Below are 24657 nucleotides of genomic sequence, written 5' to 3'. Positions count from 1 at the left end.
ACTTGCCTAACCCCGTTTCCATCAAAACCAATTACCTTAGATTTCAATAAGAAACAAAACTTGAATCTTCACATTTTTAAATTAAGTCACACATGACGAATCACAGAGAAGATTAAGCCAAATGATACAAAGGCAGCTTAGTTGCTACACTCAATTCCTTTGCACACTGATAAGAAAATACTGTCATACATAAATGAGAATGAAATCTTAGTTCTTTCCAACTTTTTAAGCTGAAACACTTCCACCTTTTTACCATTTAAGCCCTCTACTGCTATGTAGACTGATAATATTTCCCACAATCATTCTAGATCTCTTAACGCACTTGAAAAAATAAAGACTACCTCCTTTAACTCCAGCTTTGGAACACAGCACTCTCGGGGTGTTCAAACTCCAAATGTTTGTACTACAGATTTTTATAACATGATATAAGTATTTTTACTTGTTTTTCTATGCACGTTTTCTAACTAAAAATATGAGGTTCAAGGAAGCACATTTTCAAACATAGCAAGACTTTTTGGTAAGCAGGAAAGGGAAAGCATTTTTGAGTTTGTCTGATGGAGAGTAGACATCACAAAAAGGGTGCCAGAAGAAAACAAAGAAACAAAAAAGTAGCCTTTACTGAAGTGTCATTAAAAAATGCCTGAAATTAAGGTTCCTCCTGCCCTCTGTGTCATGAACACATTTTACTTGTCTATCTAAAGCACATACTTTTCATCTGACTTTATTCAGTGGCTCAATGAGCTTACAAAAAGAGAGCCCAAGTCTCACTACGTATCTGGTAAGATTTCTTCCTGGCAGTAATTTCTTCCTGGGTCAGTAATGCCTTAGCATCCGCTGAATAAAGCATTTCAGAATAGAAGACCCCCACACTTCACTGTTGTTTTGTTTTTGTTTTTAGATCAGAAATCAAAGAGCTAGAATTAGTTTCTTTATCAAGCCCATCCAATGACAACAGAATTACAAAATGTCAGGAGAAAGCAGGCAGGAAGACTGCGTGGAATGTGAGCTTGGGACAACTCCATTTCCAATATTTAACATGTTAACTTAATGCAATCTATAGTACCTATAATATTTTGAGCTGGAGCACCTCTCTTGTGAGGAAAGGTTGAGGGAATGGGGCTTGTTTAGCTTGGAGAAGAGCAGCTCTGGGGAAACCTCACTGTGGCCTTCCAGTACTTGAAGAGAGCGTATAAACAGGAGGGGGAATGGCTGTTTACGAGGGTGGATAGTGATAGGACAAGGGGGAATAGCTTTAAACTGAGACAAGGGAGGTTTAGGTTTGATATTAGGAAGTTTTTCACCTAGAGGGTGGTGAAACACTGGAACAGGTTGCCCAAGGAGGTTGTGGGTGCCCCATCCCTGGAGGGGCTCAAGGCCAGGCTGGATTTGGCTTTGGGCAGTCTGGTCTGGTGGTCGGTGGCCCTGGCAGGGGGTTGTAACTAGATGATCATTATAGTCCTCTTCAGCGCAGGCCATTCTATGATTCTATGATTTTCCTGCTTCTCTTTTACTTCTGCTGTCAGCTGTTTCTTAAGCCAGGTGAGCACAGAGCATGAGACACAGGCCACCAAATTTCCATGCACACTGAAAAACCTAGCTCTAAAATCACTCTAACTCTTCATTATCCCTCATAGCTTTTCAGGAAAACATGGTTTCTATCTATCAACATCAAGCTCTGTGTTACACTGATATTATTCTCTGATAATATTTTAATGAATAGTTATTTTACTTGCTTACCCTCATACCTATTATCTAGCAGCTCCAGCAATACTACAGACAAACGAATGGAAGCCTGTTCTCTCGCATGCACTTAAACCAATACATATATTATGATAACAACAATTAAAAAAAAAAAACACAGCATCAAGAGAAACAACAGAAAAAAAAATAGGAAAACTTGGGATGAACGGAATGCATCACAAAAAACAAATAAAACAAGGTTCATAGCTAACAAATCCCTCTGACCCTAAAAACTACTACTATATAAAACTAACACATAATGGGAAAATATCCATCACCTTAAATCTCCATGTTCTACTTTTCCAGCATACTGTACCAATTTTGAACCAAAACTGTACGTTGTAAAACTACATCGTATGAAGCAAATTAATCAGTGATCTTACTTAGTGAAAAACCCAAATCTGTCAGTTCACGTTAGTTCAAAGGCAGTAGCTAAATTATGCATCCAATTTAAATTAAATGTGCTGATTAAACCATGCAAGAGCAACACTTAGCCAAATTTAATCTTTGTAGCAATGCTCTGACCCACTTTAAAACAAGTCACACAACACCTTGCCAGAGTTGACTTACATCTCCTTTGCTGTGTGCTCCAGGTATTACTAGCCGTAGTTTTCCACTGACGAATGTGATGTTGGTTCAGCTGGCATACAATTGCAAGCTGTATCAAAACAAGCCACACAAAACATACCCTCAAAAAAGAGGTATATTTCTTTCCCTCTTCTTGCCTCCCACCCATCCTCCACAAGGTCATGAACTAAGAAGGCATCAGCTTTTTGCAAATAGAGTCATTCCTCTACTGTTCAAACTTTTAATTAACATGCATATTATGACTGTCAAGATGAAGATGCTAAAATTGAGCTGGAGCTATTTTTCATTCACCCTCTACAAGGGCAGATATTGAAATAACCTGCATTAAACACTTGCTCCTTTATATAACTCTCAGTCCAGCACTACTAGTTACATAAAATTCAAACTGCATTGAAATCTCAGTATAGCACTGATTTTTAAAAGTATCTTCTACCACTATATTTAATAGCTAATTGGTTTTCTCATTGCAGCAAATCAATTTATTGAATTGACTTCTTCCCCCAATTTTTTTAATCCCACATTGAAAAATTGCTGCATTACTAAGTCCTATGAGGAAAGATTATAGCACATGAATAATTTCATGCACAAAAACAGTCCCAATTAAATTTTAAAGCTTTTGCTGGAGGCTTGGATCTAAATTTGAAGAGCTCCATTCTGATTTGTAATACTTTGGAGAAGCTGCTTCATACCAGAGCTATGCAACATCAGAATATGGCCCACAATTGCATTCCAAAGCCAGTGAAGTACTGTGCATGTCAACACGTGCTCAAAAACATGGCTGCAGAAAAGTCTTTGCAGAAGATTTTTTGTTGTGCCTTAATTTGTCAGTTAGCATAAGCATTGAACATATTATGTATAAAACATATATGTATTTGTGTTCTTGAAAAGTTAATGTACATCACAACAAGGCATTCATGAGGAAGGAATGACAAAAGAAATACTACAGAATCCTGTATTTAAACAGGTTGTTAATTTCTGATTGCAATTTCCAGATGTGTTTCCTGGAATAGGAGATAGCTCTTAGTTGCCTCTTACATCCTGACCTCAAATACTGATGGAAGTACATTATTTTATATCTATTACATACTTGCAAAGGAGATAGTATACCTTGCCTTGTAAACTGAAGCATTTCAATACAAAAAGAGAAAAATACAGTAGTGGCATTTCAAGGGAGCGCTGCAGAGCAGACTAGATTAAATCTGCCAGAGCTTATTTCTCTGCTCTACCAAATTAAGCAATTCATATTGCTCCTCACGGGTTTAAGCTAAGGTTAAACTGAACTGTAGCTAGCTGAAGTGCTGGCACATGCTCTGTCCTCCTGACATTACTGTAAGCAACAACCCCAGGGCAGGCAGTCAGGTATGGTCTTTAACCACTGCAGCACAACATGCCTGAGCTCACCTGTCACAGCCTGCTGGGTACATGGCTGCTTGCCCAGCCTTTATAGCCATTCCTTTTCTGTCCTCAAGCAGCTCAGAAGTCCCTCTGTTATTGTGTTCAGCCTCCAAAGAACACCTGACATCTTTCAGCCAGTACTGCCTCCTGGGATTTATCACTCACAAAGCCAGGGAGGCCTTGGGGCAAAGCTGACAGACTCCTTTTGTGAAACATCCTGCATAGGTGGGGTTGCCTGCAATTCAAGCATCAGAGGATTGGGAAACAAGAGTCTGTGCCCTGTCCTGCTGCATAATTCCACAATTATCACCTGCTGCATTTAAACTTCAGATTTACAAACAGCATCAGAAAAAGCAAAAATATGCTTTTCTCTCCTCCAACAAAACCAAACAAAGGGAATCAGTCCACAAAAACACAAAAGGAAAGGGAAAAATGAGCTTATGAGAGTGTCAGTGTTGCCAGATAAATAAAATTTCTAAAAATATCCCAGCAGTCTGCTCTACAGAACAGAGGAGTGTGACAGCTGTTCACTGCTTCCAACACTGAAGACGTAACTTGTCTTCAGCAATAAGGAAGAGAAATCTCCCCATAAAACATCACACAATAAGCTAGTTTGAGAAGGTTTTCCCATCTCTACATTTACAGAAAAGCAAAGTCTCCTACACCACCAAAATGATATATGTCCTCATCTGCCCAGTACAAGTGTTTCCTATTTTAGTGCTACCCCCTAAACAACAGAAATCCCAGGTCTCAAGAACCTGACTCTTCTCCACATTCTTTAAATCTCTATTTGCTTTTGCATCCATCTGCTGCATCTTGTGCAAACCCAGTCCTGCTCTTCGTTATGCTAATTTCCTACAAACATCCCAGGACTAACATTTTCCAAATTCTAAACAGCACCCCAAAAAAGCCTCTATTAGTTTTCTTCCTGTACTGCCCTCCTCTCCTGTTCACGAGTCAGGCAACTCACAACTAGATACCCTTTGGGTCACAGTCCAGCAACATAAAGCAGAAGACAGCCTTACTGCTGTTAACTTATCAGCCCTACCAAACATGACTACGTGCAATCATTGAGAAAGCTTTCACATTAACACAGAAACTGGAATTTATAAACATTTTTAAGGGACAAAATTGTGAAGTCTATCAATGCTAGAATGTAGATTTTTTTTTTTTTAAACTAAAGGATCATTTACTTGTTTCCAAGTAGTTCAGTTAAAACATTGCAGATCTAGAAAGCTGACATATACAGCACAAGTAGAACCAAGCAATCACAATTTTAGAACCAACTTCAAAAAAGATGTAATTGCAAGTGTATCTAATGAGATTGTGGCAGCCTGTGGTATGCTTTCATCTTCTGCACTCCTACTTCCTCTACAAAATTACATCTCATTTTTAAGTGGGATCCCTATCTATCCCACATGTGCTATATTACACTGGCTTGTCTGCAGACTTCCCCATGCCCTTGGTAAAGACAAAACCAACACAGTCAGAGACACATAGCCTTCATTCTTCATTTGACTTTGTCTGACTTTATTACATAGGTGCTATTTGAGCTTGGCAGATGAATGCTGGGATAAGCACGCTGTTCAAATGCATTTTTAAATTTAAGAAAGATTAGCAAAAGTGAAAGAAAGTAAAATGCCAGTCCAAGTATTTCAGAAAGGAATTACTGTTTTTTTGTTGTTGTTGTAGTTGTTTTTAAATTTGGATTATTTAAATAGTAGAAGATAAAAAAAACTCTTACCACATCAAAGGTGTGTCCTTAGTAGTGCCAAAAGCTATGCCACTGTTGCGCCAAAACTACAGGAAACACTACTGAGATTTGAGTACTTGCTTGTACTAGCTTGAAACCAGCAACAGGTATGATTTTCTATTTTCTATAGTCTAGTTTCTAAAGATAAACTGAATAGTTAAAAAATAAATATAAATATATCAAGAGCATCTAGAACATATTAACAAGTGCGTTCCTGGTAGCTTTTAGCTTTCTGTGCTACTCAAAGCGAAGATACTTAGAAAAAAGAACAAAGCATAATTAACACAGAGCTGATATTTTTCCAGTACTGTTTTCAGCCTTCCTAAAGGCTGTACAAAGAAACAGACTACGCATTCATTTTGCATTTCTTGTTTTACAGGAGTTTAGTTTAGCTACTTCAGGCTGCTTACGTATTTGGATAAATTTGTTTTCTGAGGACTTTAGTATCCTGTCCTTAGATACATAAGTGCACAGACACTGCAGAGGTCGTGCTCGCCTCAACTACAGAATGCAGCAGTTCTCCCTTATGCTCAGCTAAGGCAGCCTGATTTCCTGACAGTACCACACTGCCTGAAATCCACTGGCTTCAGAGCTGTAAACAGGATGCAGGAAATAAGACGTCTCACTGATTCCACATGTACATCTGGATTCCAAGAGAAAACAGGTTTGTGCTCCCCCACTGTTTATCACCTCCTCCCTGAGGATTTCTGAGACAACTGACATGACAGTCTGAGAAAGGAACAGATGTCTCAAAGATACAACAGCCATATAAATTGTTTGCTAGGTAGCAAGATATTAAAGTTTAGAAAGTATGCAAAGATGTATCAGGAACTCAATTACATCATTTAACACCATAAAAATCCATGGACCTGTCTGCTGTAATGAGGAAAAACACAGAGGTGAGAATGGTACTGGAAAGCTATGGATTTGATTGGTGAACTGTTTGATGGACAAGGAATCGGTTGTGAGATTGCACCATGAGAATGGTGGTCAATGGCTCAATGTCTGAATGGATATCAGTGACAAGCGGTGTTCTTCAAGGTTCAGTTCTGGAACCTGGAACCTTTAGTATCTTCATCAATGACACAGATAGTAGGATAGTGCACCCTAAGCAACTCTGTGGATGACACCAAACTGTGTGGTACTGCTGACACACCAGAAGGATGAGATGTCACTCAGGGAGACCTACACAGGCTCCGACAATAAATAAGCCCAGGTGAACCTCATGAGTGAAAGGTCATGCCACCTGGGTCATGGCAATCCCCACTATCAACATAAGTCTTGCCAAGAAGGACCTGGGCGTACTGATGGATGGCAAGCTGGACAGGAGCCAGCAATGTGCCTCCACAGCCCAGTAAGTCAATCATATCCTGGGATGGGACGAAAGAAGCATGATCAGCAGGACGAGGAAGGTGATCCTGCTCCTCTGCTTTCGCTGGTGAGACGTCATCTGGAGTACTGCATTCAGACATGGAGTCCTCAGTACAGGAGAGATGTGGACCCATTACAGCATGTCCAGAGGAAGGCCACAAAAATGATCCAAAGGATGGAACAGCTTCCCTACAAGGACAGGCTGAGAGAGGCTGTTCTGCCTGGAGAACAGAAGGCTCTGGCAAGACCTTAGAGCAGCCTTTCAGGATCTAAAGGGGGGCTGTAAGAACAAAGGGGACAGATTTTCCAGCATAGTTTGTTATGACAGGGCAAGAGGAAATGGTTTCAAACTAAAAGAGGGGAGATTTAGATTGGATATAAAGAAGGGGTTTTTTGTTTTGTTTGTTTTTAAACAATAAGGCTGGTGAGGCACTGGAGTAGGTTGCCCGGAGACAAGATGGAAGCTCTGTCCTTGAAGACATTCAAAGTCAGACTGGATGAGGCTCAGAGCAACCTGATCTAGCTGTAAATGTCCCTGTTCATTGCAGGGGAGTTGAACTAGACAACCTTTAAGGGGTCATTCCAACTCAAAAGGTTCTATCATTCTACGATTCCTTCATGCCTGGGTTGGCTTCCTTAGAACTCTGTCTCCTGTCTTTCCCAGATTTGTTCCAAAGGCAGGAATGGTTCTAAGTAGACATCAAAGCAACACTGGGATCCAACTGTTGTCACAACAGAATGGTTAAAGATTAGCAAGACCTGTGGCCTACCACACTGACCTTGCTGGACAGTCTTTGAGTGCTGAGCCTATCCTATCATAGAATGGCTTAGGTTGGAGGGAACCTTAAAGACCATCTAGTTCCAGCTTCCCCTGGGTAGGGTTGACCCATCCAATCTAGCCTTAAATGCCTCCAGCAATGGGGCATCCTCAGACTCTCTGGACAACCTGTCCCACTGCCTTACCATTCATTGAGGAAAAAATTCTTCCTAATATCTAACCTAAATCTCCCCTCCTTTAATTTAAAGCCATTTCCTCTTGTCCTATCACTATCAGACAGTGTAAAAAGTTGGTCCCCCTCCCACTTATAAGCTCCCTTCAAGTACTGGAAGGTTGCAATTAAGTCTCCCTGGAGCCTTCTCTGTTCCAAGCTAAACAAGCCCAAATTCCTCAACCTTTCTTTGTAGGAGAGGTACTCCAGCATTTTGATCATCTTTGTGGCCCTCCTCTAGACCTGTTCCAACAGCTTAGCATCCTGCACTAGCACTGCACTAGCTGCAACTAATGCGTTGTGACTGATACCACATGATCATTAAAATTAGAGCTGCCATCCCAGAGATAATGTAGATGTTAGAATCTGCTAACTTTGTAAAATGTATCTTGAGCTGAAAATATCTAAACCAGCTGCTTATATTTAGGTCATTAAAACCATCTTGCATCTGCTCAACAGAAATGATTTTTCTCTAAAAAAATAAAAAAAAAAAGAGAAAAAGCAGCTTAAGAAACTGTGGTACCTTTAGGATCAGTCTTTAAACATCTAATATTCTGTTTGGGTGTAAATACAGTGCAGACAACACGATACCACAGCAAAATCAGTCAAAGTGGTTCTTACAGCCTCTGGCTCATGAGAGCAGAAAATTCAAGAGAACAGCTGAATTCAGACAGCTGTAAAATAGATGTCTGCATTTGCGATAACAGGAAAGAAAAATGGTAAGTGGTAACATTTTGCTCATCTTTTCTTGTGCTTCTGAGTAATTCATTCAAGAAATTTAGTCTAGTGTATGGACTGTATGGGTTACTATGCTCTAGAATACCAACCAGAAGATATTTTTCTTTTTATTGATACCCAGGCTCAATTCTAAATTTATCTCTTCCATGCATTGCAAAATGTTGGCCTCTGTTCTTATCATTTTTGTAATGAAACAAATAAAAGCTCTGCCCTATGAGATAGCTGAATCAAAACATTGACAAAAGGTCAGCATTTTGCATTAGATACAGCAAATTATAGGGATGGAGAATCAGGCTACAGAAGAGGACACATGAAATTCCTGTGCATAGCAATGTATCCATGCTGCAACAGATGTGTACTAGTATAAAGAAGATATTCTCTAACTGCTGAGAGATAGGAGAGACAGGCACATATGCATTCCTAGAAAAGGTAATTGAAATAAATTAAATTACCTGCTAGAATCATCAGTTGACACTAGCCTTCCCTATCTAGCTACCCTGTAACTGGAATAGAACTGTTTTTTTCTTCTAATGGCACATACATATATTTTATAGCTACACACATAAGCTTTTACATTTACACCTATAGTCATCTCCTGTACCAAACACAGGAATAAACAACTATTCACATTCGTGAGATATGAACACTGCTCTTTCCTGATGGACACATGCCTTTCATCAATCCAAAGATGTTTGATTTGTTACCTCACATTTTATATCTGTGCGTTAAAAAGTACACAACAAATACTCAATCAGCCTGATTGTTTTCTGTGCCCTGTTACAACCTCTCACCCAGACCAGAGGATGGCAGCCAACTATTCGGGGAGTGGTAACAAGCTCTTGATCCAAATCTCTTTGCATGGTGGGTGAGTATAACAAGTCCGTAGACCTACAAAGTTCTCATCACATTCACTTTTCCTACTCTGTCACTTGACAAACGTGACTTAAATTGCTTTCAAATTAAATCACGGTAGTTCTAATGCTATCAATAATAATAATAAAAATGAGATTATGTTGCACTGCTGGCAAAAACAGATATAAAGATACATGGCTGATCTCTCGCTTCTTATTGTAGTTCAGACAAGGCAGCGAGGAAGAAGGGATGTTCAAACTCATAAAATATTCTACTACAGAAAAATTAAACAAGTCTTTGCTAAACAGCAGACACCAGAAGTTTAGTTCATTTTGACTGTTCTTCTAAGAAGCCATGTTAGCTCAGTAGCGTATGGAAACAATGAATACAATATAATGCTTCTAATTTATTTAACTTTAAAGTATGATTAATTCATCAAGTAAAATAATAAGCACAATTAATTAACAAATAAATTCTAAACACCTGGAATCATCAAAAAATACATTCAGCACTATTGAAGAAAAAACTGGGAATTCAGATTTTAAAAAAACATTGATTTCTGGAATGGAGTCTTATTACACAATACCACACCGTTCTGTGGAAAGGTATGTACATAATGTGAAAGCCATGATCAGCTTTGTATCTTGTGAACAGCCAAGCGACTTTGGAACAAACTTCTCCCACCCTCCTGGCCCTTCACTAAGGCTGTGTGACTGTATGCCATTTGAAGCAGAGTGCCAGGAATCTGAAGCTGAGTTTTCTCCTTTGACTCTTGACAGTACACATACCATCACATATTTGGACGTCTTACTCACTTGGTTTAGTGCCCTAGCTGAGGTATGTGATCTGATTTGACCTCAACCATCATCAGGTTTACACTACCAAGGATGTGTGGTGGTGGAATGAAGTTGTAGTTCAAAACTGAGGTAGCAGAGCTTCCATTAGCCTTCTTTTCTGACACCACTCTGTAACCTAAGAAAACGCTGACCAGTAGGTTACACTAAACTACAAACAAAAAATAAATACTAAAAATGTTGGAATACAGTAAGCTGGGACATCACTCACCAAATTTTTGTTTCAAAGCAGGGAATCACCAATTCACTGAAATCAGAACTTCTGAAAGAACGATTCCTGTTCTGTAAGTACCTCAGATAAATATTTAAACAAAGGGAAACAGCTCAAATGGAAGAGACTGTGACAACTCATCCAGCAATCCAGTGATAGAAGAATGCTACCTGCCTACAGGTATTGAAGATCTAGTGCCTGTTCCAAATCAGTCTGCAGCAACACTAGAAGTGTGCTTTGTGCTAAAACTCCTCGATCATATGTTAAGAGGGGAAAAGGAATTACTTTACGTATTTTTCATCTTCTTCTCAAACCTACCTATTGGTTTCCTAGCACCAGTCAAGAGCCAGCAAAGGCTTTCCCCCACTCCAGGGCTTCAAAGGAAAGAATCTAAGCATCACTCATCAGCAGCACAACTGCCATGACTGCTCAGGAGGATGCAGGATGCTTGGCTCCTACAGCTCCCTGCTGCAGGGACTGTACCAAGGGACTCCATTCCCTTCTTGTCCCACAGCAGTGGTGAATTTATCACACCCCTGTGGTGCTTTAACACTGCTGAGGGCCTAAAGCCTAGCTGGCATCCTAGAGGAGCATCTGAAAAGCAACTCTCTGATCCAGCATAAACTGAACACGTCTAAAATTCCTGGGCTTATTACATGCATCTCACTAGCAGAGACAAGTCTAGTTTTATCTGGATATAACTACATGGCCAGTAAAATGTTCCTCTCTGATATTCATGGTAGAGGGGTGGGGAAATCTGGAAAGAGAATTTCAGATTGAGAAAACTCACTTTCCACAGCAATACTCGCCAAAACAAACGTTACAGCCTTGCTCTTCCTCAATGCCTGAATAAATCTTGCCAAATATACTGAAAAAGCAAAGTTGTAAAATATGATCTCCTTGAACTCTACATTGACATGAACCTCCTGCAATCCCTATCCTCCCAAAAGGACCATTTTAGTCCTTGCAAACTGCGTATTACCTAAGTCATTCTTGCCAGGTACTTGAATCATAGGAAGTTGTTTACGTCAGCTCATATTTCAGCTCAGAATGACTTTCCAAGAGATAGTGTTAGCTGCTTTGCATCTGTGGTTGCCCAAATGTGAACTGCTAGAATGATAACATCGGAGTATCAAACATAGTAGAGTACTTTTCCTCAGTAACAAACGTTTGTTTAAACAGTACAAACAGAGGAACAAATGTGAATGCTAAGAAGCTTCCACATCTACGCTAACCTGTGTAGTGTGATCATTAGAGTAAACTACTGTCAACTTCAAATAGATTCTAAGTTCAAAAGAAGTCCCAGAGCTACTCACCTTTCAGCTTTGTTTCTACTAAGAATTCTAAGTTCATGCTCTTTCCTCTCTCCAGTTCAGATATCTCTGAAGAGCCAGTTCACCATTACTAAACATGCAGGGCTGATGCTCAAACACATTCTTTAAATTCAAGGATTTATGTAGACTTCCATCCACTGCTTGCACAGCAAATACAGGACAGCACAGTAGAGCTCATGCTCAGAGAAAGATCTTCTGGGCAGAGTGCTTTGGATACAGTTGCTGGAGCTGCACTGGCTGAGCATGCAAGGAAGCATGATGACAGCCAGCACGTTTACAGTGAGGTCTGGGAAAGAACGAACTTTAGAAGAGCTCTGAAAGTACTCCCTAATGTTTCGATGAATTCAGATAAAGCCAGATACTCAAAGGGAGGCAAGAAAGTCCTAAAGAAATGCAGTTAGGTGTTGGGTGACAAATGTTTAAAGTGTATGCAAACTTTTGAAATTATGCATATGCTTGAAGGTAAGTACTTATTTAACCTAAATGTGTCAGAGCTGTCTGAATCTTGCAAGATTGAATCCTGAAATTAAATGCAGCCTTTCATTTTTGTACCACACAGGCCCTCCGAAGAAGATGCAAGTTTTCTCTTAAACACTATTTTAAATTAAATTGTGTACACAGAGATTTGTACATACAAGAAATACTAAAAAATCCTTATAAATTTCTCTACTACAGTGACTTGATGCCTACATGAAATCAGATGCAGACCCAGCAGTGTTCCCCTGTTTACAGTACCCACAGTCACACCCTATACTGGCAGCAATACCACCCGGATTTTGCTGTTCCTAGACTTAGAGACAGCTTGCTTCTCCTCTCTCACTTTCCTGCCCTCAAGGAAAATCTTGATTTCCTATCAAAAGGAAAGCAAAAGGTATTCCTGGAAACAACAACAACAACAGAAGCATTAAATAATCCAACCTATAATTACTTAGTGTTTAAACAGGCCCTTCATCTACTTGCTACTGTACAATAAATAAGTGGCTATTACAGTGTACTGGACCTTGAAGTGCATTTTTTTTTAAAGAAAGAAAAAAAGAAACCAGTTATTCTTTCCAGTTGAAACCAATAATACTCAGGTATTATTGCTCACAGACATAACAAAATTAACGTAAAAGTCCGTGAATGCAGACTGAGTATCGGTAAAAAGAAGCCAAGGCACCTTAAACAGTCTCCCCTGATGACCAGAGACAGTCAGAGAACTTCTCTGCATCTCAAGGTCAGTGTCATATGAGGTCCTGCCTGACATGCACAGACTAAGGCCCTGATTCAGAGGAGGCTTTAAAAAAAACATTGAAGTAAAAAAACCGTACAGACTTCTAAATTGGCCAGAGACAATCCTGATGGACTAATAACATCAGACAGACCTTTACTTTGCATCTGTCTAGAACTTCTGCAAAGGAATAGTTAAGAGACATTGGTAAAGTAACACATTTGCTCTGTGGGATCGAGCATTCAAAATCATCCAGTTAAGTTACTACTTGCAGTTCCCAGCTGTGCCCTATCTGTTGGAACTGTCAGTGTACTGACGGGCACCATACCCAAATTGCTTGAGCAAACATGTATCAGCACACTTCAGATGAGCACCACACAGGAAAGTGTGCCCAATCTCCTTCATCTCTGTTGCCATTGCTGTTAATTATCAATGCTACAATAGAACTTACAACCTCCTATATACTGCAAGTAGGCACTGTCAGAGAAATGGTGACAGATCACAGTTAATTCACTAAGCAAGCTGAATTTTCAGCTTCTCAGCTTGCTTTAACTATTCTGTAAGCAGTAAGAACTGACATACAATAAATTGAGTTGGCTGGGAATTTTCCAATCAAATGGGGCTTTTGTTGGAAAAAAGCATTACTTCATCACAACTGGAACATTTCTCAGAAACATCTGCTGAACAAAGCTTCTCCAAAAAAGCCATTTGAATTCCCCATGAGCCAGTTATCCCTCCCCACACAGCTGATATCACAGTAAAACTTAAGATGACAGAAGTTCATCATATCAAAGTAGGAAATTACTGTGGTTTATGCACCCAGAGAATAGCCAATGACAGTGCTTATTGTCAAGTAAGGCCTTGTATCAGTTATGCCTTTCCTTCGTTCCCCTGGAGTTTCCTCAAAAAATGGCAAAGGTGACTCCTGAAGAGTTTTTGTTTTAAAATGGCTGACAATATACACTTTCATGAAGTCTTGCATAAGGCAGGCATCTTCATTTACAAAGAGCAGTCATGCTCATCATTCAGACTGGCCTCTTACTGTAAACAAACCAAGCAGTCAGAACTAAAACCTCTGGTTTAGCCACACCAAAATGAGCAGGGCTGGCCTTGCAGGCAACAGGAATTACCTGCTATTAGATTCTGTGGTTAACAGAGCTCTACTGCTGGCATCCACAGAACCAAGGAATTGGGTAGAGAGTGCTGACTCCATAGTAACTCAATATTTGGACTCCTCCCCAAAAAGGAAAATGAGACACATACGAGAAGCAGCTTACACAGGAAGAGAAGACCAGCTCTTCCAGGAAGACCAGATGTCTTCCCTAGAAACACAGAACTCCCAATAATGTTGACATACCAGATACTCCAATTGTATCCATCACTATTTTTCTTGATAGTTCTGGCCGTTAGCTGAGACCAGAGAGTCTAACCATCTTGTTCACAATCTGAGCACAGCAAATAGGGAATGCTTTGGCTCCTTTTTGATTGTCTGAACTACACTGTCAGAAGAGAAATACAGTAAGCCTTTTACCACCTTATCCCCATGTACAATCCTGCTTTTGAACAGGGCATAAGTCACAGCTTTGGTCAATTCTTGCAGAACACAGACTCCATCTCAGTGCCCTCAGAGAAAGTTTTTGTCCTAAGAATTCTTCCAACATACTCAGAGCACGACCTCTGAAGATTGAACAAAAAATACAAGCTACCTCTGCCCCACAAGAAACTATCATCTCTAGCATGGGTATTTTCAGAACATACTGGAGAAAAGCAGTCCTGCTTTGTCTTCCCTGCAGGCTGTTTTTTTTTAAGAATATGTTCACTTTTCCCAAGCATTCATAGAAACTTTCATTCATATCAGCATTTCAACTGAAAAGCCGAGAACAATCGTATAGCAGCTTTTAAGGAAATACTGAAGATTCACTGTGTTGTGTGCTTACTGTGTAACTGCCCAAACCTTACAATGCTACATTTCTCTTTTGAGTGAAAAATCCACTAAGAGAATTATGATGCCCACCTTCAACTTTTACATTCAGACATATCACATACATTTGCCCAGTGCTAGTCCCCAGTGACTGAAAAAAGGGAAACATCACTTCCATTTTCAAGAAAGGGAAAAAGGAAGACCCAGGGAACTACAGGCCAGAGAGCCTCACATCTTTGCCTTTGAAGACCATGGAGCAAATCCTCCTGGAGATCTTATGGTACATGTGAGATATGGAGGTAATCAGAGACAGCCAGCACAGCTTTACAAAGGGCAGATCCTGCCTGACCAATCTGGTGGCCTTCTATGATGGAGTGATGACACTGGTGGAAAATTGGAAAAAGGAAGGACAACTACTGTCACCTACCTGGACTTGTGCAAGGCCTCTGACATAGCCTGGAGCGCATCTCCTATGAAGAAAGGTTGAGGGATTTGAGCTTGTTTAGCTTGGAGAACAAAAAGCTCCAGGGAGACTTCATTGTGGCCTTCAAGTACTTGAAAACGAATTACAAGCAGGAGGAGAACGGACTTTTTACATGGTCTGATAGCAATAGGACAAGGGGGAACGGTTTTAAACTAAAAGAGGGGAGATTCAGGTTAGATATTAAGAAGAAATTTTTTCTCAGTGAGTAGTAAGGTGCTAGAATGGGTAGCCCAGAGAGGCTGTGGATGCCCCATTGCTGGAGGCATTCAAGGCCAGGTGGATATGGCCCTTGGCAGCCTCATCTACTGGTTGTCAACCCTGGCTATGGCTGGGTGGTAGGAACTAGACGATCTTCAACCTAAGCCATTCTATAATTCTATGATTTTGTGATGTTTTTCACCATCTGTAGCAAATGCTCATCTATCTTAATTTTACCAGAAGTGGAATAAAGGGCTTTCAGTAACACAGTCTCCTTTAACCCTTATGATTTTCTCAGAAAATACTGTGAACACTCAACTTGTTTTCAGTCTCAGAGTCCGATCTGAAGTACTGCTTGAGCTGTTTGCATCAAACAGCTACTTGTTATTTTTGACAACAGCGTATGAGATCAAAAATAACAGGTTGCAGGGAAGAACAGGGCTACTGACAGTAAAGTGATTCACTTAAATTTTTCCATCAGAATTGAATAAAGATTCCATTCTTCAGATTTTTTCTTTTGCATTTTCCTGGGATAATTACATAGTTCTAACTCTCAACATGTTAATTTTGAAAGCATTTTATGTCTAGCATCATTATGATCTCAGAAAACTTGAAAAGTTATTTTAAGGCAGAAAATTACATATTCCTACAGGCAGTGCCAAGATCTACCTGAGGGCAATTCCATAACTACCTGTATCTGAGACCTCTTGCTCAGTACAAACACCAAAACTTTCTTCAGAACTGCTCTTGCAGAACACCAGAACAGTCAAGTCAAATATGCAGAATCAATTCAGAAGAGTTCTTAAGCACTCCTGAACTTCATGAAATTTAAATAAAAGTTTTCAAACATTCTTCAGAGAAAGATGAACTAAGTACACACTTTTTGAACTGTTTCAGAAGTTTTCATGATATTAACATGAAATTTCACATCTGTAGATAGAAGATAATTTTAATCAAGAGAATTCTTTTCTGGACACCTTACAACAGGATTTTTGTTCTTTGGGTAATTGTTTAGGACTACATTCCATTAAAAAGTGTACTGAGTTTCACTGGGATGGGGTCAACTTTCTTAACAGTGCTGCACTTTGGATCTGCAGCTGCAATAGTGCTGATAACACATCAGTGTTTTGGCTATCATTGAGCAGCGCCTGTACCGTGTCAAGGCTCTCTCTTCCTCCTCACGCACACTGTCCTCATGGCAAACAGGCTGCGGATAGGCAAGAGGTTGGAAGGGGTGGGCTGGAACAGCTGACCCGGACTGGTTGAAGGGATAATTTCATGCTATCCACTATCAAGCTTAGCAATAAAAACAGGGGCAGAAGCTTTTTTGTTGTTGTTTACAAGGTTGCTGTTATTCAGGGACAAGCTGGGTCAACTTTCTGCATGTGGAAAGTGGTGAGCCAATTCCCTTTGCTTTCCTTGTGTTATTTCCCCTCCATCTCCTAACCTTCCTTCATCTGTTATACCATTTTTATCTCAAACCATGAATCTTCTCACTTTCATCCTTCTTATTTTTGCGCTCTGTCCCAACAGTTTGGGGTGGAAGAGACACTGAGCCACTCTGAGTGCTTGGCTGCTGTACAGCGTGAACCTACAGCAAGTCATACAGAAAACCCATGCCAGGTTACTGTACTATACACTTCTTGGTTTCTGATGTAAAACCTGCTGCCAGTATTCAGTGTCTGCAAGATTCCATCATTTCTATACTTACTTATATGGCACTTTAAATCCAAGTAGCTAAGCTATATAAATAGATAAAGAGTATTTTTACTAAATTAGTTTACTGATGGGTATTGAGGTAGAAAGAAACTATAGGAAAACATTTTCAGAATTGATTAGAAGTGTTGGCCTTCTAGAAGAAAGATCTGCACACACCTGCCGCCTTTTAATACAGACCTGGAGGTTTCTCAGAGCTAGAAAACCAGCTCTCTACTAGTCTGAGGGATATACTGACCTCCTTACCTCTGCCTCTCCAGTGGCTTTCCAGCAACAACTTCCTATTTTCAGAGCCACAGACCGTTATTCTGATGTGAAACGCCAAGCACAGCTGAGAAATTACCATCTTTAATTGAAATCACTGAAAGCCAGCTCTGTTCTTCTGAGAAATTCCTGTGTTGTGTAACATTTCAGACATGGGGAAAAATGCTTCCAAGGTATCCAGTTCTCTAGACAGGTCATCTGTTTCTGGCAGTTCAAGGTCTGGTCAGGACCTGACCCAATGATTCACTTAGTTGTAGTAAGTAGTCAGGCAAGCAATATTTCAGACATACTTGGCCACTCTCAGGATCAGCAGATGTGTGGGAACAACTTTGAGCACCCATATCTATCTTCCTTCCTTTGAGGAAGTCACACTACTCACAGCTACCACATTTGAAATGCTAAATGATTAACTAAAAGACAACCTATTCAGCAACTCCCTCTAAGCCTTCCATCACCAAATGCTTTGGCATTTTGTCATGTAAAAAATGCATTAGAAAAAGTTAAAAAGAAATTCTTAAGAAAGGAGAAGTACTGCAGAAATATGTTACATGCAGGACACGTAAGGACGTGCAAATGAGTCCTCCTTCTGCCTTTTATAATAACATCTGAGCATTTCACAAAGCTCAGTACAAGATCTATTTATGCTCCCAACATCTATGCTCAAGTGCAGAAGAATAGTATTGTTATGTATTTTACTAATATAAAAATTAAACTAATTTACTAATATAAAAAATGAGTCACCTATTAAGTGACTCACTGAAGATTTCTCAGTAAGTTATTGATTAGGAACACAATCCAGATGTCCTAGGTTGCAAGTAAACTGGAGAACCTTGAGGACATTTGATGAACAGAAAGGCAAGGTGGCTAGCCCACTTATCAGGCTCAGAACTGCAGCTTATGCTTTCATAATATGCTGGACAGAGACAAACTGATTCCTTTCTAACACAGTAACAGAAGGAATCACCTGATACCTTTAAACGAAGTGTTTTCTTCAAAACAAGTGTCAAAATGTATTGGGTTCAGGCTATCTCTGAACTGAGGCAATCACAGAGTCTCAATTTCTCCACTCCTACACCACTCCTTCCGTCCCCCTCCCCCCCCCCCCTTTTTTTTTTCCTATATCTATGAAGCTGTCTTTTTCTCACCACCCTCTGAACATGATCTTGGACAGTATTAAGTGAGAGATTATTTCCAAATACGAATTGAAATACAAAAGGATGAGAAGAAGCAGTGGGGCATTAATTATACTAAGAGATTATTAACTTAGTGACACACAGAGAGAAGCCAAAGGAAAGAAATTTAACTGAAGAGGTGAAAGATAGGGTCCACAAACAAAATAGGAACAAAAGCATCTTCTGTGATGTTTAAATAGTCTGCATTTCCATGGTGAGAGTAATCCCTAAAGTTCCTGGCTTGTTATTTCTGAACTGATAGAATCTATGAATAAATAAACTTTATATTTGTTACTCATCACATAAACGTGCAAACGTGAGCACACTTTGCCACTAATCTGTATCATTGTAACAAGTCAAAGCTACAAAGGAAGGAATTAAAATATGTTTCCCAGTTGTTGCATTTGTCTTTGTTTCTCCTTTTTGTTTCTTATTCTGTCATTGCTATGGTATGTGGCATATTCCTCTATGATCAGCTTTAGTAGAACAGGTCAAGAAAGTTGATGAACCTAGCTGTAAAGGATAGATTGAAAGTGTGACAGGAGTTTCTGGCATGTGACTAGGTAAGCTCAGTCACGATGATTTGCAAAGAGAAATATGAAAGATATCTTACCACTGTGAATGTCTCCAGTTTCTGTTTTTGTTTTTCTGTCTTCTCCAGTGGTCTGTATCTCCTGCAAAGACAGATGGAAGATAAAGAAACTTACCAACTAACTCAATTTTTGCTTACTTTAGTGATCTCTCCTTACAGGGGGTGATTTCTTAGAACAGATTTGTTTTAAGTGAGAGTATTGCATGTGTAGTCAAGAACGGATTTAATAACAAGTCTTAGGCAACTACCTAAGCTTGTATGGCAGTGAAGATAAACCCTGTAAATACTGGTATGGGCATCTGTCAGCACCCACACACGTTGACAGCAGCAAATGGATGAAGGATACCCATTTTCACAGAACAGTTTCATATTTTAAATTCAATCTAGTCAGCACACTAGAGTAGTACCTTACATTCAAGTATCTGAGCTGTAAATAAAGATAAACTTTGGATAATGCAAACTGTTCTACCTAGAGAAGCAAGAGGGCTGTAGGTGCAACAAAGTAATTCAGGAGTCACTAATTCAATCTCTCTAAACAACACCAGCATAGTTTCAGTGTGACCATCTTCTAATAAGCAACATCATTAACTCAAGAGCACTGAGTGAACTGAAAATCTGGGGGATGAGCAGCTGGAGAGGAGCTCTGCAGAGAGGGACCTGGGCATCCTGGTGGACGACAGGTTGGCCATGAGCCAGCAGTGTGCCCTCGTGGCCAAAAAGGCCAATGGCATTCTGGGGTGCATTACGAAGAGCATGTCCAGCAGGTCGAGGGAGGTGATCCTCCCCCTCTACTCTGCCCTGGTAAGGCCTCATCTGGAGTACTGTGTCCAGTTCTGGGCTCCCCGGTACAAAAAAGACAGGGATCTCTTGGGAAGAGTCCAGCGGAGGGCCACAAAGATGGTGAAGGGCCTGGAGCATCTCCCCTATGAAGAAAGGCTAAGTGAACTGGGTCTGTTTAGCCTTGAGAAAAGAAGACTGAGAGGGGACCTGATCCAGGTTTATAAATATCTGAGGTGTGGCGGCCATAGTGGTGAGGCCAGTCTCTTTTCAGTGGTACGTGGAGACAGGACGAGGGGAAACGGACATAAGCTGCAGCACAGGAAGTTTCGTACGAATGTGCGTAAGAACTTCTTCACGGTGAGGGTGACGGAGCACTGGAACAGGCTGCCCAGGGAGGTTGTGGAGTCTCCTTCTCTAGAGATATTCAAGTCTCACCTGGACGCCTACCTGTGCAACCTGGTGTAGGGAACCTGCTTTGGCAGGGGGGTTGGTCTCGATGATCTCTAGAGGTCCCTTCCAACCCCTACAATTCTGTGATTCTGTGAAACAAAGGGAAACTCAAAGAGCGACACCAGCACTTCACCTGCAGGACAAGGCCTTTGCTGATTTCCATAGAAATTTTAGAGTAATTCTCTCCTAAAGTTAAAAACATACAGTTACATAGACAGCTGCATGCCCATATGCTGATGGATAGACTCTGATTTCCTCGTTTCATTGGTGGGGAAAAAATAAAGGAACAGAATTAATAGCTACATTTTGTCCTCTTTTCTGCAGCAAAGAGAAGTCAGCCTGCAAACCCAACAACGTGTGCAGGATGTTATTCCTAGTTGCCACTTAAGGCACACTGGTCCTTGTTTGCTCAGGAATAAGATCTGTTCAGCAGCCCCAGCCTAACCCCGGAATTTTCACATCACAGTTCTGAATATACAGTCATTGAAACCAGCCTCTCCTAAGCCAGTACAAATGGTTTCCCTTTGCAAATTGAGTTCTTCCTTCTGCATTAGAAGATATGTGACTGTTTCTGTTTAAGCATTTTGTAATCACATTTTCCCAAAGATTATAGCAAAGCAAGGAAGTCCTATCAGGATCACAGGTTTTATTTTAAAGCAGTGTAGAAAGTTCTTAGTTGCTTCTGGAAGAGCCAGGTGTTTCCTGAAGCACTTCACCCAGCAAAACCCCCCAGAACAAAGGCTCTGACAGCTTAGGTCCTAAAGTTCACTGCAATCTAAACACATATTACTGCACGGCTTGCTGAGTCACAGTTACGTTCAAAATAAAAGAGATGAATGGAGCAATTTAAAATGTGATGCTTCACTGAAGAAATACAAGTATTCACACATGTCATGATGTTAAAGAGCTGCTCTGGGTGTCAAATCTACACAGCAAGCACAGATTTGAGAGCTGAAAACGGAGGGGCAGGAAATCTGGTGAAGGAAGAAAACTCACATGCTTTTGGCAGAATACTCATCCTATGGGCCCTATTGGCAATTTGTTCTTTGATGCAAACAAAGACAAGACTTGAGCCTTTATTCCCTTAAAAAGAGACACAAGAAAGAGCCGAGAACAAGACTGCATGCATCTCTCTTGTCCAGTGAGCACTTAAATTGAGACTGGACAGTAAAAGGTCTGGTAGTTACTGCATTTCTTATGCAAAAGAATGGGTCTCTATCTCCTTCCACTAACATCTGTAGTCTGCAGGTGGTATTTTTAGGATTTTAAAAGATAAATTATGCATATTATTGTACTAAGAAATCCTAGCTATTCTTTTTCCCCCAGCATAGCACACTCCCTGCTAAATGCCAGTTTTGTTCTCCCTCAAGCCAAGTTGTGGGAGAGATTCCTTTCCAACTTCAGAGGAAAATTAAAATCTGGAAATCAAACAAGTGGAAATTTACAATCTCAAATATAGATACACAGATTTTTTTCCCTGATCAGTGAATTCTGACAATTTCCACCCTTGTGAACTTCACAAAATACTGGTGACTAAAGTGACAGATAAACATAGAAGTCCACTGTTAATGTGGCCTCAGGTATGAAATATGATCACTGCATGAAATTATTTGAATTAGAATTGTATTTCTTGTACTTTGAAGGTTGTTACTTTTGAAGACTATTTTAAAGGACAAAGAAACACAAGCAAAAAATCGAAGTCAAAAGTCTTTGTTTTGCACTACTGTGCCATAAAAAAGACAAAGTAACCAAGACAGCTACATAAGACATGTGAAATTTACAAAAAAAAAAAAAAACAATGTTTTATCAGATGTTGGAAAGGTTCTTTCTTCCCAAACATTATATAAATCAAGTTTGACCAAATGAGATGCAATACCTTTAAGAAAAAAAGAAAAAGAAATTATAAGGGACATCTCTCCATAATTCACTATCTTCTGATCTACCATTTTGTCCTCATTCTGTGTTCCATGACATATTATTAAAGAAAACATTATGCGGGAAATAATGACTCTAGGGAGACAAAAGGAAATTAAGAGTAAATGTACAACAGTTAAAAGGAACCTTATTTTCTTTCATAATATAAAAGTGAAATACTGTAGCTTGAAGTCTGCAAATGTTTAAGACAATTTCTCAACAAAAGGAAAAGGTCGATTCTTGTATTTGTAGGTTAAAGTGATTTTGTATTTTCAGACAAAAAAAAGACGATCATCAAGTAGGAAACAATGATGTAACTCTGCAGATGAAACAGGCACTTCAGGAACAGTGGCCCATATCCCTTGGTAACAAATCAATGGCTGATGAAGACCATGTGTATGGAAGAAATGCCATTAAATACCCCCTCAGAACCTTAAAAAAAAAAATAAAGCCAGAGAAAAGAAATAAAGAAACCACGGAAGAAATAAGAAGTAGATATTCAGATATCAGACCCGCAGGCCTCATATCAGTGAGGAGTAAGAGCAGCAAAACCAAACATAAGCCAAAAGAAAAGCAGCAGGAATCAGCACTCATCACAGTTTTACAACTTTGGAGAATATACGAATAAATCAGTCGCTTAAATCTCTTCCACATTGAACTCTGAACTCTTTAACAGTTGCTTGATCCTAGTACTAATGTGACATATCGCACACACGAACACCAGAACCAATTACTAATACAACGTAGACCAAAACAGTGGTCCATAGAGATGTGCACCTTAATAGATCGAGAGAGCAGACCCAAAAAGTCTACGAGCTATATAACACTCTGAACAGGAGTCTTTATCCTTGATCAGCTCTCTCCACTTCTGAAAAATTAAAAAAACAGAAAAACCCAATCTATTACTTCTCTTCTGATGCCTAGTTCTGTCCCCTCAGCCTGAGGTTTCATAACACACCTGCAACACAAGAGAGCTCAAACACTGAACACTGCACTCAGTTGATTCCACTGCAGCCCTATGAGCCTTCTAGATCCTAACAGTAAATACAACCTTCAGCACCTCCAATTCTGAGTAAATATCCTAAAGGCAGGTCAGAAGGTGTTAAGTACAGCAGAGTGACAAAGGTCAGTGCTGAAGGAACATGCAGTGTGAGGAACGAGTCCACAGAAGGCAGGGAACCTTCCACCACATGCTGATGTGACCAAGTACAGAGGTTATTTACAGTCTGCTGTTACAAAAAAAAAAAAAAAAAAACAACAAGATTTGCTTGAGAATTTTGGCATTACATTTTTTTGGACATTTTTTGGTTTTAGGTTTTGGCCTGAGCTCGTGAGCCAAATATACTTCCCTAACTGCCAGCACTCAATTGTTTAGCACCTGGAAAGCAAACTTTGATATCCATCACAATTGGCCAAGTCTTAAGATGTTTAGTCCCAGCCTTTTGCTCAACAAAGACTGCCAGCTCTGATGTAGCTGATGTGAGTGGTGCTCCTTGTCTGCCACTGCTTCACTTCAACCCAACTGCAAGATTGCTGCTTTGCACCTCAGTATTTTATCATTTAATAACATTCCTCAAAGTCAAACTGGCTGTCATGATGGTTCATTTTGTGTACTGGAGTTTCTAGCTCCTACCAGGGAATGCAGTCTTAAAGATGCTCAGCAGGATCCAGCTGCTGAGGACAATTCATCTTAATGCATAAAATCTGTATTTCTTACAAAAACAAAACTTGCATACAGTTATAACACAGCACAAGCTCCAGGAGTAAAACTGTCTTCTATCTCGTATTTGCCAAAGATTTTACAACAAAAGGAATCTGTTGACTTTAGGATTGGGAAACAAAAAAATAAAAGCTTTAGGACTGGACCAGCTCCTGCACCAGATCTCTGTCCAGCGACATAAGTATGACAATAATACCTCAGTAGGGCAAAGGATAGGATCCACATACAGCACTGATCCAATCCAGGCAGGAATTGCAGTAAATGAAGAACAGCTGGAACAAGGAAGAAAACCTATAAATGTTGTGTGGTCTTGCTCTTGAAGGTTCTCACAGCAGAAAGCAGGCAGTGCAATCAGAGATACAGCTGGCATGGTCTCAGTTCCAGCCAACACAAGATAGCATGGTTTAAAAA

At 40.0% G+C, this 24657-nt stretch overlaps 1 protein-coding gene across 2 annotated transcripts in view; it reads right to left on the bottom strand.

Annotated features, from left to right (window-relative positions):
* LOC100548958 (SPATS2-like protein) overlaps positions 1-24657 on the bottom strand; it is a 57490-nt gene that overhangs the window by 20059 nt on the left and 12774 nt on the right. The window contains exons 2-3 of one of the 2 annotated variants that reach the window (XM_010713417.3): positions 19404-19464; positions 2311-2398 (exon numbers count right to left, since the gene is read on the bottom strand). The gene's annotated coding sequence lies outside the window, so the exon portion shown is untranslated. The remainder of the gene's footprint in view (positions 1-2310; positions 2399-19403; positions 19465-24657) is intronic. The other variant, XM_010713418.3, reaches the window with a different exon arrangement.

This window comes from Meleagris gallopavo, chromosome 7, assembly GCF_000146605.3.
Source record: "Meleagris gallopavo isolate NT-WF06-2002-E0010 breed Aviagen turkey brand Nicholas breeding stock chromosome 7, Turkey_5.1, whole genome shotgun sequence".
NCBI classification, from domain to species: Eukaryota; Metazoa; Chordata; class Aves; order Galliformes; family Phasianidae; genus Meleagris; species Meleagris gallopavo.
This window is presented reverse-complemented; position numbering and strand designations above follow the sequence as displayed.